Here is a 20118-nt window from a genome sequence, read left to right as displayed (position 1 = left end):
ACCAAACTTTTATTTCCATTTGTGTGTTTGCTTGGGGTTGTTGCCGGCCGTCAGCTTGCTAATATGAAACTTTTACAGTTCAGTTTATATAGCAAGAAAAGTCCCGTTATGTGAAACTGTCTTACTTTTCAATTTCGATTTATGTGGCAAGAAAAGTCTAGTTAGGAGTTTACAATGCTAATTGATCTAGCTCGAGCAAACGCGAGACGCATTGCATTGCAAATGCTTGTTTACTTCTGCGATGTTTATGATCGATTTTAATTGTTGTACCCTTGGATCCTTATTTTCCAATTCACACGCCGCATGTTGCATTTCAGGATTCGCATTCACCTTCTGAGATGGGGTTACTAAAGTATTGTCTACTTTCTTTGATTCTACACTTAATGCCCCTGTTGCTTGACCATCCAAAGTTAAAAAAAAAAAAAAAGAATTTGAAAAAAATGTCTATTTTCTAATTCAGTTTGTTCCGCAGCAGCAATAGTCTCTCGTCCTTTTTTCTTCCTGCTTCGCAACACTAAAAACCTGCAAGGTTGGGGTGTTTGTTCTCCGCTTATTTACAGCTTTGCGCAATTTCTTTTGCTGTTTTTTTTTTGGGTCATTTGACACTCTGATGACAGATGGATGCTTTGAAGTCTGGAGCCATTTAATACTTGCTGTGTATCCACCATGGACTCACCTTTGTCCCCTAAATGTGTACCGTACGGCGAAGCTTTGTACCCTGTCTTGCTCTGTGCCTCAATAAATTCAACTTCTTTTTCTACTTTTAGAAGTGCCCACTTATTGCTTTCCTGGATTTGTTGACCATCCGGTATAGGAAGTAATCACTGTTCCACTCCCCCTTGCGATTTTAAATTAGGGCCTGCATACTGTAATCATATGTCCTCAATTGTAGATGTTAAAACCTCTGGTATCGTCTCTAATTTATTGACCACCGGAGCACACATATACTCAATTTTAGATGAAGCAGCAATGGTTTGTGCACAAGTGATCAAAATATTTAACTCTGCCAGCTTCTGGTCAGTGCCCGAAATTCAGTTGACTATTCAATTCCACAAATCAATGTGTACATCCATTTTATTTGATTGATAGGTTAGCGCCTCAAGTATGAGTTGCGATGTCTTAAACAGTAGTTTCCAAACCATTTCCGAATCTTCAACTGTGGATGGCTAGCCTTTTTGATCAGGATTCTCACACTTGAACCTGGCAGTACTGGCAATACTTGTAAGTTCTGCCCGTGCTGTTTGTTTCTCAATATAGGTGAGTTTCCTTGCATCGCATTCCAGCCTCTTCGAGTTAAAAGAACCCCACTCATTTCCTCGTTCATTTTCATCTCTGGTGTCAGTACCCTTTTTATTTTATTGTTGATCACCACATTTGCTTCCACAGGTGGTGGATTCCCATTCCCCATACAACAGAGCTTTGATTCCGTTTTCTGGATTTTGATGTGCGAGGGACTCTGGCAATATTGATAAAAGGTCCAAAACAGTAACTGGACCCCACCCAGATTCCTTACTGTCCTCCTTGTTATCCACACCCTCATTTTCCGGACTTTTTTCGGACAATTTACCTTAAGGCTCCCCCTTTAATCCCTGCAATTGTAGGGGACTAGTTTTTACTAGTGTAATGGGCGCCGAAAAGGAAGTGGAATCCTGGGGGTAGAGAAAATAATATCTACTGGATCATTAAGAAAATCTAATTTCTCCGGTACTTTTGTCACTGTTTGCAAACATTCGTGCAGTAGGTGAAATTAGAGACAAACTTTCCCTCCCATGGTTTGCCTTCACTGTATTTGATTTTTGTGCAGCTTGTAACCCCCTCCTCTTATTTGTCCATATATGCATTTGTCTTTCACAACCCTACCTCAGTTTAAATACTTTATCAGCTGACTCTAGCTCCACCTCACTCCCCCTGACCCAAGCAAGAGACAAGCACATACAGTCTGTGTAATTACACCAGTCCACCCTACCCTTCACTGAAGTCCTAGTAACGTAAAGTCCAGGTTGTCTTCCTACCAACTTGTGATGGTTTTAAATGATCTATAACATCTCATGCCATAGGTCACCGGCAAGTTGTAGGTGTTTTTTAGGCATGGTAGTTGAAATGGGCGCCATGGGTGTGAATTTTTTTTTTCAACAGTATAAAAATGAAACAACCCAAGACACGGGCGTAAAGCAGGGGCTTAGGCTTAGGACAGGGCACTCTGCAGCCACTCGCAAGCCGCACCCAGCACTAGCCGGGCCACTTCTGCGAGGTCCACAGGGCACACTCTCTGCAGCAGCTAACTACGGCCGCCGCACTCGCACCTCCAACCACTTGTCTCTCGCCTTGCGCTTCCGCAGGTGTAGGTCACAGTGGACGCGCATGATCAATGTCCGTCCATGATTAAAAATCAGCACCAGAGATCCTGATATCCATGCAGACGGGTTACTCTGGGCAGTAGTGTATGTCTGTTACCATGCAAGGGACTTTTCCTTCTAATAGGATACATTTCCATCTGTAATTGGACAAAAAATATGCAGTCAATTATTTTAAAGGCAGAATAATCCGTAACAAGTTTCACAGGAATTTCCCAAGTTCTGGTCATTTCTTTATAAAGGTGGGCCTTTTTCCAGATATAAAATTGCTGAATGCTAGTGTGTGTCACTCGGGATCTGATTACACAAGGAATAATGCCAAGCAGGCAAGAAAAATTATACTGGGCGACCTTGTCTTTTTGGAAACCTGGGAAAATAGTAAACAAAAAAAAGTGATTGCCTCGGATGAAGCTTAAACCTATTCTTCCTTAGTGTAAAAATGTGACCGCATACATGTATGAAAGAACAGTTTTTGCATTATGGTATTTTCCTATTGTATACAAAAGATGTATTACATAGGTGCTCCAAAAGACAGTGCAGTGATGGTGAATAGTGACAAAAGTGGCACCAATGTGTTTTTTGGTTTCTCAAGCTGACAGGATCCAGTTTATAACAATATTTGTGAATACTGCCTGAAACTTAAAATATTGACATTAATTTGAGGAAAACAACTTCAGTGACTGGAAAAGGCCTAACATCAATAAACATGGGCAATTTTTATACAACCTGATTTAGAGACAGTTGTCTTTAGAAACTATTTGTTTGAGAATATTATCATTTGTCATAACTAGAAATGTAAAGTGCGTATGTAATTTAAAACTAATTGGTTGGGCTGCTAAAGGCACAGACCATAATGTTTTTTTTCCATTAAAGATGAAAAGTTACTGTCAAACAGTCTTCTTTGATGTGCAAACTTCCTTTTAAAGACTGTTTTGTATCCATCGTATCCCAGATATTAGTAGTGACTAAAACTGTACTGAGTGTTTGATTATATTTTATTAACCTAGGAAATATGAATGCATTTGATTTTGCCAAAGGTGAAATAGACCTTGCATTTATTTTTTATGTTGCAATCTTTCTTTATTAACCGCTTAGGTGCGGGCGTCGGCCACTGGCCGATGCCCACACACCCTCCCTGGTGCGGGTCACGACCAGTGGCCGACACCAGGAAGGGCATTAATAAATCCTCGGGTGCGTCGCACCCGAGGATTTATTTTTTATTTTTTCCCCCCCCCGGGAGACACGGAAGCTACCGTGTCTCCCCCCGCCCCCCACCCGCCCCTTTGTGACGTCAGCGCGCCGCGAGGCGCGCTGACGTTGCAAAGGTGTTTTCCCCATGAAAGCAGGAAGCAGCCTTGCGGCCGCTTCCTGCTTTCATGGGGAAAACGGCCTTTTTCACGTTCGGGAAGGCTGCGATCGGGGGCCAGGAAACACTTTCAGGAAGGCCTCGTAAGAAAGGGGAGACTCTCCCCTTTCTTACGAGGCCTTCCTGAAAGTGTTTCCTGGCCCCCGGTCGCAGCTGTGCTGCGATCGGGGGCTAGGAAACACTTTCAGGTTTCCTGGCTCCCCCGATCGCAGCACAGCTGCGATCGGGGGGGTCAGGAAACATTTTGAAAAGGCCTCGTAAGAAAGGGGAGACTCTCCCCTTTCTTACGAGGCCTTCTGAAACTGTTTCTGGCCCCCGATCGCAGCTGTGCTGCGATCGGGGGCCAGAAACAGTTTCAGAAGGCCTCGTAAGAAAGGGGAGAGTCTCCCCTTTCTTATGAGGCCTTCTGAAACGGTTTCCTGGCCCCCGATCGCAGCACAGCTGCGATCGGGGGCCAGGAAACCCCACTAGACACCAGGGATTTCACTTTTGGGGGGCAGCCCCCCCCCGGAAAACGGGCCGCCCCCCCCCCGGATAATTTTCCGAAAAAAATAAAAAGGTAGGTGCCCCCTGGGGAGGGGGGGGGGCGCGATCGCGCCCCCCCCCCCCAGGGGATTTAAAAAAAAAAAAACAATGAAATGACAGGGGGTCGCCCGTGGCAATTTTTTTTTTAGATGTTGTAGGGTTTCCCTGGGGGCCATTTTGGCCCCCAAGGAAACCATACAACAACTAAAAAAAAATATATGTATATATCTATATATATATCTATGTAGATAGATATATCTAGGTACATGGATATATCTATAGATATATCTATGTAGATATATATTTATATATATATATATATATTGGTAGATCTGTATCAAAGAGATTTATAAAGCGCGCTACTCACCTGTGAGGGTCTCAAGGCGCTGGGGGGGGGGACGGGGGGGAGGGAAAGGGGCTAGGAGGTTCACTGTTCAAAAAGCCAGGTTTTGAGGCCCTTCCTGAAAAGAAGTAGGTTTTGGGTCTTGCGAATGTGGGTTGTGAGTGCGTTCCATGTTTTGGGTGCAATGTAGGAGAAGGATCTGCCCCCGGTGGTGGTGTGTTTGATGCGGGGGTCAGAGGCGAGAGAGAGGTCAGCTGAACGGACGTTTCGTGTGGGGGTGTGGAAGGTGACTCTCGTTGAGGTAGGCAGGGCCTGTGTTGTGGAGTGATTTGTGTGTGAGGATGAGGATCTTGAAGGTGATCCTTTTGTCAATGGGGAGCCAGTGGAGGGATTTGAGGTGTGGAGAGATGTGTTCGTGTCGGTGGAGGTCGAGGATGAGTCGTGCTGCTGAGTTCTGGATGCGTGTAGTTTGCACTTGAGTTTTAGAGTGGTGCCGGCGTAGAGGGCGTTTCTGTAATCAAGCCTGCTGCTGATGAGTGCGTGAGTGACAGTTTTTCTGGTCTCTGTGGGGATCCATTTTAATGTTTTTCAGTATACGGAGTTTGTTGAAGCATGAGGAGGTAAGAGCGTTGATTTGTTGGGTCATAGAGAGGGAGGAGTCTAGGATGATGCTGAGGTTGCGTGCGTAGTTGGCGGGGGTGGGTGCAGGGCCTTGCGTGGTGGGCCACCATGGGGGGGTCCCAGGTTTTTTTGGTGAGGGCCAAAGAGGATTATTTCGGTTTTGCTTGAGTTGAGTTTCAGGTGGTTGGCTGTCATATATACATCACTTTTGTCAATATGTGTGTGGTTTCCCTGGGGGGAAAAGGGTCCGACTTGTCTAGTGGCAGTTTTAGTGCCATAAAGAAGCGCAGAAGGTTTATATGCCTACTGCAAAGAGCACATCTGTATTTTATGTAAATAGCTGAGTACATTAGTAAAGTCTATGGAGAGATGAAGGGCACTTTTGCTGGGTGGTAATGAGGGAATCCGAGGAGGAGGGAGTGGGAGCACCAATAATGATTGTTGGACTGGGCGCAGGAGGTGCTAAAGACTGTGACGAATGGTATGTGACAAGGTGTTTTTTGAGTGTCTTGAAAGTACGTGCTGATTGAGGGAAGAAGCGCAGGTAAGGTGGCCTCTACTGTTGCACGTATCTCACACACACCATCGATTTTGTGACTGTCTACGTAGGCTAGTGTTTTAGAGCAACAGTTTAGCCAATAGCAGAGATGGCATCTTGATGGATGACTGCTGCCTGCACTCGGGTTATAGAGGACCGCTCTGACATAGGATCAGAGACTGAGACATCAGATACTGAGACAGCATCTGAGGGATAGGACAATGGCGCAGACTCTGGGAGTGATTTTTCAGTCAGAGGAGTCCCATTCGAAAACTCCTCTTCCAGTACATTATGAGGGAGGTGATGAGGACAGTCCTGCTGTCCCTTCGCAAGCTGTTCGTGCAACTGGGTAATAGTGGGTTAGGCCAACCCAGAGAGCAGGTGAATGCGGCGGCAAGCAGAGAGAGAGTGCTCTCTTGGGAGCTCACCAATTTAGTTCAGCCCCAAATTCCACCACCCAAATCATATTGTGGAGACATCAAAATTGTCTATGGCAAAACAAACTGGTTTTGTAAGGCAGGCACCTGTGTTTTTGGTCCTGGATTCGGCGGCCATATAGAGAAACACACTAAACCCAAACATTTCTGGAAACTAGACATTCGGGGGAGTCCACAGAGGTGTGACTTGTGTGGATTCCCCAAAGTTTTCTTACCCAGAATACCCTGCAAAGCTGAAATGTTGAGAAAAAACTCTATTTTTCTCGCATTTCTGTCACACAAACTACAGGAATATGCTGGGATCCACAACATTCCTACCACCCAGTGACTCCTCACCTGTCCTGATAAAAACACTACCCCACTTGAGTGCCTACACCTAGTGCCTGTGTCAGGAATGGATCACCCCAGGGTCAACAGCTGCCTCACGTAAGGACCAACATTGACCGTTGTGTGATCTATTCCTGTCGCAGGCACCAGGCCTAACCACACAAGTGAGGTATCATATTTATCGGGAGACTTGGGGGAACGCTGGGTGGAAGGAAATTTGTGGCTCCCCTCAGATTCCAGAACTTTCTGTCACCGAAATGTGTGGAAAACGTGGTATTTTAGCCACATTTTGAGGTTTGCAAAGGATTCTGGGTAACAGAACCTGGTCCGAGCCCCACAAGTCACCTCATCTTGGATTCCCCTGGGTTTCTAGTTTACAAAAATGTGCTGGTTTGCTAGGTTTCCCCAGGTGCCGGCTGAGCTAGAGGCCAAAATCCACAGGTAGGCACTGTTTTCTATGAAAAAATGTGATGTGTCCACGTTCTGTTTTGGGGCATTTCCTGTCGCGGGTGCTAGGCCTACCCACACAAGTGAGGTATCATTTTTATCGGGAGACTTAGGGGAACGCCGGGTGGAAGGAAATTTGTGGCTCCTCTCAGATTCCAGAACTTTCTGTCACCGAAATGTGAGGAAAACTTGTTTTTTTAGCCACTTTTTGAGGTTTGCAAAGGATTGTGGGTAACAGAACCTGGTCCGAGCCCCGCGAGTCACCCCTCCTTGGATTGCCCTAGGTCTCTAGTTTTCAGAAATGCACAGGTTTGGTAGGTTTCCCTAGGTGCCGGCTGAGCTAGAGGCCAAAATCTACAGGTAGGCACTTCTCAAAAAACACCTCTGTTTTCTTCCAAAAATTTTGATGTGTCCACGTTGCGCTTTGGGGCGTTTCCTGTCGCGGGCGCTAGGCCTACCCACACAAGTGAGGTATCATTTTTATCGGGAGACTTGGGGGAACGCTGGGTGGAAGGAAATTTGTGGCTCCTCTCAGATTCCAGAACTTTCTGTCACCGAAATGTGAGGAAAACTTGTTTTGTTAGCCACTTTTTGAGGTTTGCAAAGGATTCTGGGTAACAGAACCTGGTCCGAGCCCCGCGAGTCACCCCTCCTTGGATTGCCCTAGGTCTCTAGTTTTCAGAAATGCACAGGTTTGGTAGGTTTCCCTAGGTGCCGGCTGAGCTAGAGGCCAAAATCTACAGGTAGGCACTTTGGAAAAAACAGCTGTGTTTTCTATAAAAAAATAGGATGTGTCCATGTTGTGTTTTGGGGCATTTCCTGTCGCGGGCACTAGGCCTACCCACACAAGTGAGGTATCATTTTTATCGGGAGACTTGGGGGAACACAGAATAGCAAAACAAGTGTTATTGCCCCTTATCTTTCTCTACATTTTTTCCTTCCAAATATAAGAGAGTGTGTAAAAAAGACGTCTATTTGAGAAATGCCCTGCAATTCACATGCTAGTATGGGCACCTCGGAATTCAGCGATGTGCAAATAACCACTGCTCCTCAAAACCTTATCTTGATCCCATTTTGGAAATGCAAAGGTTTTCTTGATACCTCTTTTTCACTCTTCATATTTCAGCAAATGAATTGCTGTATACCCAGTATAGAATGAAAACCAACTGCAGGGTGCAGCTTATTTATTGGCTCTGGGTACCTAGGGTTCTTGATGAACCTACAAGCCCTTTATATCCCCGCAACCAGAAGAGTCCAGCAGACAAAACGGTATATTGCTTTCAGAAATCTGACATCGCAGGAAAAAGTTACAGAGTAAAACATAAAGAAAAATGGCTGTTGTTTTCAGCTCAATTTCAATATTTTTTTATTTCAGCTGTTATTTTCTGTAGGAAAACCTTGTAGGATCTACACAAATGACCCCTTGCTGAATTCAGAATTTTGTCTAGTTTTCAGAAATGTTTAGCATTCCGGGATCCAGCATTGGTTTCACACCCATTCCTGTCACTAACTGGAAGGAGGCTGAAAGCACCAAATATAGTAGAAATGGGGTATGTCCCAGTAAAATGCCAAATTTGTGTTGAAAAATTCGGTTTTCTGATTCAAGTCTGCCCGTTCCTGAAAGGTGGGAAGATAGTGATTTCAGCACCAGAAACCCTTGGTTGATGGCATTTTCAGGGAAAAAACCACAAGCCTTCTTCGGCAGCCCTTTTTTCCCATTTTTTTGGAAAAAACAAAATTTTCACTGTATTTTGGCTATTTTCTTGGTCTCCTCCAGGGTAAACCACAAACTCTGGGTACCATTAGAATCCCTAGGATGTTGGAAAAAAAGGACGCAAATTTGGCGTGGTTAGCTTATGTGGACAAAAAGTTATGAAGCCCTAAGCGCGAACTACCCCAAATAGCCAAAAAAGGGCTCAGCACTGGGGGGGAAAAGGCCCAGCAGCTAAGGGGTTAAGAATTCAAAATTCCCATAATATATGCAGTACACCTAAACACAGACAACATCTGGGCTGGTTTAGACCTTGGCTATCAGTAAGTATGAACCATTATTTCCATTATAGGCAGTGTAAGTGCATATGATTTTCAGTAATCTTCCAGTTGTATATAGGCAATAGAGAATGGACTTTATAGTGGATATAACAAGGAGGGGTGGGGTATAGTTAAATAAAACGAATATCTTCACAACAATAAGCCAGTAATCAACTGTGGAGGATTTTGTTTTTCCCAGTCAATAGCCATCAGAGTTAAGCATTAGGTACTATGTAGGATGCAAGGAAACAAATCAAAGATTTCCAACTTAGTAATTTTATAGGTTGCTTTCTCACTTTGTGCAATACGTTGAAGTTCTATCAGCCACCTGTAGGGAAGTGTTCTGATGCCATTGTAATGATAAACTGCTTTCAGATGTGTCTGGTCTCTTCCTTCGTTCAGTGATTCCACTATTTGATGAAGTCTAGTTATAACTGACTCTGTGTACTAACAATTTGTTTGATTTCAGTTTTCTCCAGAGAGGATGTAGCAATGTGTGTGTCTCATGAATCCATTGACATGGGTTGGTGTTATAGTGGCAAAATTATCCATTTTGGATTCTTCCAGGGAGTCCAAAATGGTTTTGAGTTATTCCGGTTCTGTGAATTCCCTGGTCTGACCCTCAATTGCAAGCATCATGGTTTCCAGTTCCAATAAGCCATATTTACGCCTCCTTAGCACTAATAATGTTTTTATGATTAGCATTTGTAACTGAGGAATAGTCTGCTAAGAAAAAGATCGGGCCGCCCTTCAATGAAATGAGCTGTCCAACATGACTTTATTATGCTGGTGGTGCAGCACACATTATATTAAGTTCATGCATCCCACCATGATTCAAGTTCCTGCATCTTACTTAGTGGGCTTTTTGCAATTCAAAGGAGTCATTGAACTATATATTTAGAACTTGTGGGATCAGTTTTGTTAAAAAGCTGATGTAATTGAGAGGTTGGGACACAGGTAATCCAGGAGGGGGCTGGAGACAGGGTATCCTGTGCATAGGGCACTATAAGCCAGTGGTTTAGCATCTCTGAAGACCCAGAATTTAACTGGGAAAGTGACTTTCCTAATTCCAGACGTTTCTTCCTTTCCCTCCAAGATCTTGTGGAAGTTGGGATATGGGCCACTGTTTCTTACCTATTTGAGATCAATTCTAGAGTTTAGATATAGGAAATAGGAGGAACAACAGAAGCTACTTCGCAATACCTTTGTGGTTATGTTTGGGAAATTTTTGTTGACCTGGCATCTTCAGAAAGCATTGCCATTGATTAAGCAGTGGTGTCTAAAAAATAGAAAGGCAGGCATATGTGCTATTGGTTTATAGTAAAGATGTATGGTTGACAAATTGTAGACACACAAACTAGATCAATATAGCTTAATAACTTTTAAAATCATGGAAAAAAAGATGATGGATAACAAAAAACAGATTAGTGTTGTCCAAAAACATCTAAAACACATTGATAGGTGGCAGGGGCTTAATGATCCAGAGAGCCACAAGTTAAGTCGTTAAACTAGAGGAAGGGAAGAAGGGAAAGGGATACACCTCTACTGTGAGAAGTGAACAGTTGAAGAAAGCGTTTTTAGAGGGGAGCAAGAAGGCACAGCAGGAGCACTGTACAAAGGTGATCTGGGGAACGAAGGAGGAAGATTTGAAACAATGAAAGGGTCAAGGGTTTAAAAATATAGAAGGTGCTGAGGGTGTGTCTGAACCAGGAAGTGGAATGAGAGAGGCACAAGCACAGACAGGATAAATTAAGCAAGGATAGATGAATGAGACAAAGGCCTGGAGTATTCATTTCCCTTCTAGGAACTTTATGGCATTGGAAGGAAGGCAAAAAAGGAAATCACAAAGGGCAAACCCCCCTCCACCAAAAACACCTGTGAAATTGATTTATAGAACAGTGTTGTACACAACTTTTTTTACCTCCGCCTTTAGAATGACAGCTTTTTGAGCATGGCTTTTATGTGGGAGTCATTTCTGATACAATCATGCCTTTAGCATTATTTGATTTCCTTTACAGTCCATTGTCATCTTTGAATTAGTGGTTCTGTGTTTAAGACAAGTCCTTTTTGAACAGTGCAGGGCATTGGGGTTATGTAATAGTAACCTCACCTTTAGAACAAAATACATTTCTTCCTTCAGCCTCAGCCTCTGACTCGCTAACACCAACCAGGGAAATACATTTTTGACCCTTGATTAATACACAGAATGTATGTTGATTAATTCATGTGTGCATGTTTGAAAGAATGTAAGATCAGGGATTCATTCATATTGTCCTCCACTTTTATCATGCACCTTCTGCGCTGCAAATCTAACCGTTTCCTAAATAATTTACCAGAAAACGTACTTGAAGCACACTCACCAGTTCCCAAATTTAGGGCAAGAAGTATTTGGCATTTTAAGTGAGCAATTCAACGTTTGCAATTATTAAAATGCTTTTTAATATATAATAATCAAATTTTTGGTGTTGGTAACGTTTTCCTTCTCCTAAAAGGGGATTCTAACTTTATTCTGATTCAGTATCTGGAAGGGGCGTGATGTAGGCGTCTTTCTCAGATTTGGAATCCGTATCTTATGTGTCAATGTTTTGTGCCCAAAAGACAGTTGCAAAATATTGAAAATGTTCTGAAACCTCAAAGGTGGTAGTGAATTTGAAAAGGGAAAGGGCTCCCTTAAGGACCTTTTCCCTTTGTGGATTTAAAAATGAAGTTTGCTGAAGAGCTGAGTAAAGTTGCATGGGGGTAAGGTGTTTGAAGTGGGAGAAGCAAAGTACAATGTTGCAAGTGATTGCAAACAAATGTACACCATGGCATGAAAATGTAGAGAAGTGTAGTACCCCATGTAGTGTTGCAGTTGATAGCCACAAATTTCAACTGAGTGTGCTCGGGGACCAGTCATTCTGTATAGGTGGGAAGATTTGACAGCTGTGTGATACAAGAGGCAGAGAATGTCTGTGTTTACTGTATCTCTAATGTAAGTGAGAACTTCTTAACCTACTGAGGTGGTCTGGTGTCAGTGGTTGTATTGTTGGACTGCTCTACTGTTAGGTTCTTGTGGTGTTTTCAATAATTTGTAGTATGCGTCTACTGAAAGGTTTCATCATTGTGTTTGGCAGACGTCCCAACTTTCTAGGAGGGGTACCTCTAACCACAGATTTCTCACCTTGTGAACATTCCTCAGATGTTGGACAGGACATGGAAGAGCTCTAAAACAGTACTCCTACATGCTGGTAGGTGGTGCTGTGTGACTTTGTACCAACTTCATTGTGCTTTGGAAATGCCGAGTGAAGTCCCATATATCTGCCACCCCTGGATCATTTCTCCAAGACCTGCAACTCATGTGCCCAGATGAACTTCAAGGCGTTTTTGGCATGCTTCTGGCTCATTCCGGTGCACCTTTGAGCCACAAGAGCCTCCAATAGGGCTATGAGCTTGCGGGTTTTTACTCTGCACCATCTGTGCCACTCAACTCCCTTCTGGATCTGCACTGGCTTTGGTGGTGACTTTCGTTCTGGTGCCACAATCTGCACCTGCTCCTTCAGCAGAGACACCTTCAGGGCTGAAGAGATCCTTGACCTGCAGCTCCCAATTATGGAGGTCAAGATTAATATCCTTACTGAGGCCCTTCATCCTGGCCAGATACCTACCAGACCGCTTCAGCCCTGTAATGAAGCCTGTATGGATATGCTGTTGGATACTTGGTCAAAACCATGTTCTGGCCGTCCGGCCAAGACCTGCTCCACAGAGAACCAGGGTTTCGTAAGTAGCAGAGCAGCTACCTCGCAGTGATCTATTGAAAGTCATCCTCTGAGCTAAGCTTTTGTTAAGCCCTTTCGCGTACTCGCGAGTGGTTACCTGTTGAAACCAGTTGGTCACCCGTCAATACTAAGAGAACGAAGACGGCAAGACGTTTTACATGACGCTTTCTTATGAGACAGAGAAAGGGAGGAGACTGATTTTGGGATTAGCACTGGACATTACACTTTAACCTTCGTAGTTTCGTTCAAATTTAGATCACATTTCATAGTGGCAAACGGAGTTACATTTGTCAGCTGAGAGAAGCCCTGAAGAAGTCAATGTGGAGATATGTACCCAGATGAAACACGTGTTGGCTTGGCTGTGGCTACCAAATAAGAATAAATAAAGAAGAGGATAAACGTCACGAATGGAAAAATGGACTTGTGAATTTAATGCTTTTACGTATAAGGATTGAGTGCTTCCCTTGTTAAATGACTTTCTCATGCAGCATCCAGCGTCGGAGAGCTTGGTGGTTCAGACTCCCACCAGCAAGGTCAACTTGAATGCTTTTCTTACCTCCTGACCACAAATCTAAAGATATGGAGGTACTTGGCCAAGTACATGTTTCCCCCAGCTGGCCTTGTCCTACGCTTAGTAAATGCCAGCTTCCTTGGAGCTACACCCGTGCACTATGGTGCATGGTCAGTCAGATTACTGGTTGTCCCCTATGACTTACAAACATCATTAGCCCAAACTAGTCCAGATTACTGGGATGTGGCTAAATTTGTTATCTAGTTGGCCTTGACATGACCAATGGCTTGGGTCTGACAATTGGCTCAAGTGCAGCACTTTGCTGCCAAACATGGACAAGGTTCACTACCTTCTCGGGATGTCCAGGCATCTTTAATAGATGTGCTTTTTGATGGTTTTCTCCTCTTTGGTGGCTCTAAGAGAGTCATGTTACTTCTTGCTTTTTGGGTTTCTTCACACGTGCCAGGCAGGTTCCCTGACACTTTTGTCCATTTCAGGGATACGCCAGAGGCTTCGCTTATTGACCATGCTAGACTCAGCTGCCATTGCAACAAGCCCGTCAGCCCTTTCTAGGTCAGGGCGTGGCCCCCAACAGCAACGTCCAGGACATCAGTAACAGTACACAGCTCAGCTCAGCTCCCACTGCTCCAGCACCAACTTTAAGGCCACTTTAGTGTGACCTATCCAGTACACAGCCACTCGGCAGAAGGCAGGGCCTGCCATTTTCTTCACAGATGGCAAGACATTTCTTCTCTCAGATTGGTCTTCCAAAATGTCCATCATGGCACTGCCCTCCCATTACTTTCTACCCCCACACCTTTCAAGTCCATCAGAGTGGCTGACGGAAGACCATATGTCATTCTTGTGGCAGGAGGTGCAGGTCCTTTTGACCAAAGAGAAGGTTTGGCCTCAGAAGTAGGAACTGGGTGTTATTGCCTCCACCATCTTGTGCTAAAAAAGGATGGAGGCTGTTGGCCTGTTTTTGCTCCCTTTTGGCTTGAGCAGTGCACCTTAAGTGTTTATAAAAGTAGTAGTCGTGCTTCCAGTCTTCCTGTATCTCATTGACTTGCTAGGCTCTTCCCAGATGACTGTGAACCTTCTAGCATTGATGGGGTCCTCTATCAACATACACACTTGTGTGACACAAGTCACACTTCAGTACTTCACAGCACCTCCATTTTATCGAGCCATCCTGAATATGAAGAAATTACGTGCCTTCCCCTGGAAGTGCAGAGTCCAGGACCTTTGGGCTATGATCCTGATCTTACAGGCCTCAGTGCTGGATCTTAGTAAGAGTGGCTGTCAGACTTCTGAGCCTTCTGGTATCCTGCATCCTGGTAGTCAACTAGGCTAGGTGTAATTTGGAGGCTTTGCAGTGAGCTCAGAAGTCTCTGGGCACATCAAGAAGGCAATCTTTTGGCTGTCATTTGGGTTTCAGAGGAGACTGCAAAAGATTTGCAGTGGTGGCTGCTGGACCGTGATTGGATCAGTGGCAGACCCCACTCCTTACCACGTCCTGAGCTGGCGTTGGTGACAGGCGCATCTCTGCTGGACTGGGAAGGCCTTGTGGTAAAGGTGGAGATCAGAGGACTCTGGTCTTCTTCAGAAATGCGTCTGCATTTCAATCTGTTGAAGTGCTGGGCAATCTGCTTGCTGTTGAAGGCCTTTCTCCCAAACATCAAATAGAGGTTGGTGAAGGTTTCTCACATACAACACCACCGTCATGTTGTACTGTAACAAGTAGGATGATGGGCGGTCTTGGGTTCTATACCAGTGGGGTCATCAGGGTATCTCCTTGTTTGTGAACCACCTTTTGGGATCTTTGAATTCGAGGGTGACCTAACTCAGCGATGATGCCTAGCGAATCGCAAATGGCAGTTAAACCGAGAGGTGGTGGAGGGTGATGTCTAGTAGTGGGCAGAACCCTGGATTGATCTCTTCGCTGCTGCTCACTGTTGCTGAGAACATGCACTGTCAGCACCTTTTGTGCTGAGGTCCCAAGGAGACCTCCTCTCTGAAACACATTTCACCTAGAGCGGAGCTCGGGACTCCTGTATGCCTTTACGTCTCTGCCTCTCATGGCTCGACTTCTCAAGAAGATCAGGAATGACTGGCCCAAGTCATCCTAGTGGCTTTGGATTGGGCCAGAAGTGTATGATACCTGTAACTTCAGAGCAGGAGCATCTGTCCTCCAATCAAACTGCCGCTTCAGGAGTCCCTTCTGTCTCAGCACCAGGGCAGGGTCTTGCATCTGATCTTGCACAATCTGCACCTCCACTTTGTGTGGGCATTGAGTGGTGACAGTTGATTCCATGTTATCTCCCTCCTCAGGAGGTTAGTGACTTGGTGCCATACTTGTCAGACCTGTTGCAGGCCAAACTTTTCTTTTACTGTTGATTGTTTTGTCTTTGGTCCTGAAACTATTGCTGTGGACATTGTAAAAGGTTATTTTGCCCCTCTTTTGGCCTTTTTGTGTTTAGCAGTCCTTGTTCAAATCTTTGGTTGTAATGATGTTCGTGAAAGGTTTGCAGCATATATTTCCACCTAAGCTCTTTGTGATGCCAGGGTGGGACTTAAATCTGGTTCTCATTTTATTCATGTGTACCTCTTTTGAGCTGTAGCAAAGTTGTCCGTTGTGTTTCCTCACCTTCAAAACCTTTTTTTCTAAGTGAGCTTCAGACCATCTTGGTCCAGCCTCCTTATAACACCTTTTATCCAGACAAACTGATGTTATGTTGGACAAGCCATCATTCTCCTGACCTAATTGGCTCCGCCTAATCCCTCGAAAGAGAGACCCCATTGCTTGGACCCCCAAAAGAGTACTGCCCTTTAACATAGATTGTACCAAGGAACGAGTGGACAATCAGCTCTGTGTGCATCTCTGGTGCAAGAAAGTGCAAGGTGGTGTAGAAACAGACCCATCTCATGATCAGTAGCCCTTTGTCTGCTACATGCTGGCAAAGAAGCAGCCTCCGGTAGGTCTTAAGGCTTAATCCACCTGGGCCAAGGCTGCTTCCACTGTGTTGGCATGGGCGCCATTGCACATGTTCATGAAACACTACTGCCTTGACAGTCAGCTTCACAGGGATGGAAGGTTTGCCCATTTACTCCTGCTGTACTTTTAGTCTGAACCTTTCCAAAGACCCAGCTCCTTGGGAGGTAATGCTTGTATAAGATGACAGAAGCAAGGGACATCCTGGAGTGAGTTTCCTTTTGTATATGCTGCAGGCATGGTCCTTTTAAAGGGTACGACTCTTCTCTAGTCATCCCGTCAGGAAGTATATTGTAGTAAAAAAGTAGATTTCTCAAGAGCACTAAAACTCTCAAGGGTATCCTGGTGCTGAGCAGGTATGTATGTCGAACCCTGTCTATGGTACGTTTATTAATTGAAGAGCCAGGTCTTCCGCTTCTTAATAAATTCAAGAAAAGAGGAGGACGTTCTGATGTAGAGTGGGAGGCTATTCTATGCTTTAGGAGCAATGTAAGAGAACACCTGTCCAGATGTGGTTCTGTGTATGAGTGGTATGTGTGCAAGTGGAAGTAGTGTAGAGTGGAGGTGTCTGAGTGGTTGGTGGAAGGTGATGCCACAATTCAGGTAGATGGGGCCTGAGTTGTGTAGTGCCTTGAATGAGTTTGAATTGATCACATTTGTGTATCGTGAGCCAGTGGAGTTCCCTGAAGTGTCGTGTGATGGGGTTCTATGTGTGAAGTTGAGGAGAAGCCTGGTTGCTGAGTTCTGTATGGTTTGTGTTGCTTGGTGATCCCGGCATACAGATGGCTTTCCCATTATCCAACTTGCTGGTGACTAGGGCGTGAGTGAGTTTTGTAGTGTTGCTTGGGAGCCATTTGAAAATCTTCCTCTGCATATTCAGTATGTGGAAGCAGGGTGCACTGGTGGTATTGACTTGTGCAATCATTTCCAGTTTGCTGCTTATGATTATTATGAGGTTCTTGGTGTGGGTTCTGGGTGTGAGTCAGAGTAAGGTCGGCTACCATTTGGAGTCTCATAGTGAATCGTTCTTGCCAAAGCTCACTAATTCTGCCTTGTCTGTGTTGAGTTTGAGACAGTTGGTTGTCATCCTGTTAGCGACGTTGGCCATGCAGGCAGTGAATTTGTTCCTTGAGTTTGGGGTCTTTTCTGAGAGGGAAAGTATGAGTTGCATGTCCTCAGTGTATATGAGGACGTTGATGTGTGGGTGGGTGAGCTTGGCCAGAGGGATCATGTGTATGTTGAAGAGAGTGTGACTGAGCAACAAACCTTGAATCGCACTGCAGACGAGTTTGCAGGTTTCTGAAGTGCAAGGTGCCAGGCTGACAGCTTGTGTCCTAGCCATTCAGAGGGAGCAGATCCAGCGGAGAGTGGATCCTTGGATGCAGATCTTGTGCAGGCACTTGATGAGGATAGGATGAGACTGTCTTCTCTAAGACCTTTGCCAGGTATGGAGGGAGGGAGATAGGTACGTAGTTGGAAAATACAGCTGGGACAGCAAATGGTTTTTTGAGCAGGGCGTCACGCAATGTGGTTGAGTCGATGGAGGCTCCGAGAATGGGTGTTAGTGCTTCACTGATTGGTAAGAGCCTTTTGGTAAAGGTATGGTGTGGGAAGTGTCCAGATAGCGCCCTGAGTGGCTGGTCTTCATGGTAACAGCAATTTCAACTGTAGTGATGACAGCCCATGAAGTCAGGCTGTAAGAGGGAGTTCAGTTGCAACAGTGACGGAGTCTGGTTGAGAGTCGAAGCTGTTGTATATTAGGGTGATGTTGCTACCGAAGAATTCTGAGAGCTTTTTCCAAAGGTCTTGATAGGGGGTGATGTTGCTAAGGCAACAGGAGACACAGTGAAATCTTTGGTGATGGTGAAGATTTCCTTGCTGTTGTTGTTGCTGACATCTATGTGATCTGCAAGAGCTGTACACTTGGTGTTCTGTATTTCCCAGTAGAAGTGCCTTAGGGATGATTTGAAAATGTCTTTGTCTTTATATGCATTGTCTTGACTTGTTCTCTAATGGTCTCCAGTTGCTTGAAGTGATGTTTTGTCTACATGAGTTGCTCTGTGTATCAGCTGGCCTGTGTTCGGTGTCTTGTCATTGGCTTGTTCTTGAGGGAAGTCAGAGTATTGGCACATGTGGTGATCCTGCTGTTGAGGCTTGTGATGGCTTTCTGCAAGCTACTGGTGTGCTAGGGCCAGTTCTCGGAGAAGGCAGAAGCCTCCTCTTCTGAGATGCTTTTCCAGCTGCAGAGGGCAGTTCTGCTGGTGGTAGGGTCTGTGATGGTGTGAAATGGGTATGATGAATCTGACAGTGCTGTTTATGTCCAGGTCATAGTTGATGGCTTGTTGCTTATTGAGGAGACAATCTGTTCTATTAGCCATCCACCAAATTTGGCAACATGATAGGTGAAGCCAGGGTTTCCAAGGTTTTCTAGCAGGGCAGACTAGTATGGGTTGGTACAGCCTTCGAGGAGGAATAAGGTGCATAAGGTGCTTAAAGTTGATGATGAGGGGTGCAACAGAGTCCGTGATGTCGGTGGCAGAATTGGTGCTGGGTCCTGGTGGTCTGTATATGAGGGTGCTGCCCATGGAGAAGTTGATAATGATGCATATCTTGAATGTGAGGTGCTCCAAGTAACTGGTGGGGGTGTCCGTGTAGGTGATACAGCTGATGGTCTCTTTGAATATGATGATGACTCCACCTCCAGGCTTGTGCTGACTGTCTTTTAGCTGGTGGGTGATGGCTGTAGTGATGTCTGGGCTCGAATTTGGGTTTAGCCATGTTTCTGTGTGAAGGAGCAGATTTGTAGCATGATTGTGCAGTAGGTCTCATATCTCCACGGCATCTTTGGTGAGCAGGCGGGTGTTGATGAACATGCATGTGAGTGTCCCATGTTGTTTGGATTTTGTTTGCTCTGTGAGAGCGTGAGTGGGTAGCTGATTTGTGTTAGAGAGTGGGGTGCTGAGTGCTGTTGATGTGGGTGTGGGAGAGTGCATAAGAACTTGCAGGAGTTGCATGTGGATTCTCCTTCCGTGTTGTGCGGTGCGGTGTGGTAGCAGTGTGGCAAGTGATGGCCTAGGTTGAGAGCATGAAGGAGCGCAGCAGGATAGTGGGTAGTGGCAGAACCAGGGTTGCTGGTACTGTGAGCAACCCAGGCACGTACAGGCACAGACTGGCTTGTCTTTGGCTTGCCAGTGGCCGTTCATGCTGCAGCTGCCATTAAATAGATCTTGGGTGGAATTAAGAATACCGTGGGCAGTAAAGCAGTGATGCCACTTTCTGTGCAGATGGATAGGATTTCAAATTGCATTCCATTTGTGAGTAAAATCCATTTTTATATTTTTTCTCAGGCTGAGGGGAACACTTATTAAATGTAATAAGGTAACCCATTGTTGGTGTATTGGAGAGAGATCCCACAGCATTCAAAAATGACTTTAGCAGTTTTTCTTTGTCAGGACAGGAAAAACCTAAATACACATGTACTAATTTTTAACTTAACACGCACCGTGGCCTATGAGCCTTTAGGGTCTAACCGAGGGGTGACATACATGTATGAAAAAGGAAGTTTTGGGACCGGCAGAAAGTTTAATGTGCCAGGTCGAAATGACAGTTTATGCTGCACTGCCGTGGCAGGCCTGACACATGTTTTTAAAAGGTACTTTAGTAGTTGGCATGTGCGTGCTGCATCCTACTAGTAGCATTTAATTTACTGGTTCTGGGTACATCTAGTAATAGGGACTTAAAGGTAATTAAATGTAGCAATCAAGGGTAGGCCAATTTTACCAGGTAAAGGCCAAAAAGAACGAGGTCTGCAATGGAAAGCAAAATTCTAGGGTGCATAAACAATTATGAGATGGAGAGTTTTTTGTTAGGT

General features: G+C 44.9%; 1 protein-coding gene across 4 annotated transcripts in view; it reads left to right on the top strand.

Moving 5' to 3' along the window:
• Positions 1–20118, top strand: part of RHOT1 (ras homolog family member T1) — a 394200-nt gene that overhangs the window by 69704 nt on the left and 304378 nt on the right. The gene's annotated exons all lie outside the window — the stretch shown is intronic.

The sequence above is a fragment of the Pleurodeles waltl genome, chromosome 7 (genome assembly GCF_031143425.1).
Source record: "Pleurodeles waltl isolate 20211129_DDA chromosome 7, aPleWal1.hap1.20221129, whole genome shotgun sequence".
Classification (NCBI taxonomy): Eukaryota; Metazoa; Chordata; class Amphibia; order Caudata; family Salamandridae; genus Pleurodeles; species Pleurodeles waltl.
This window is presented reverse-complemented; position numbering and strand designations above follow the sequence as displayed.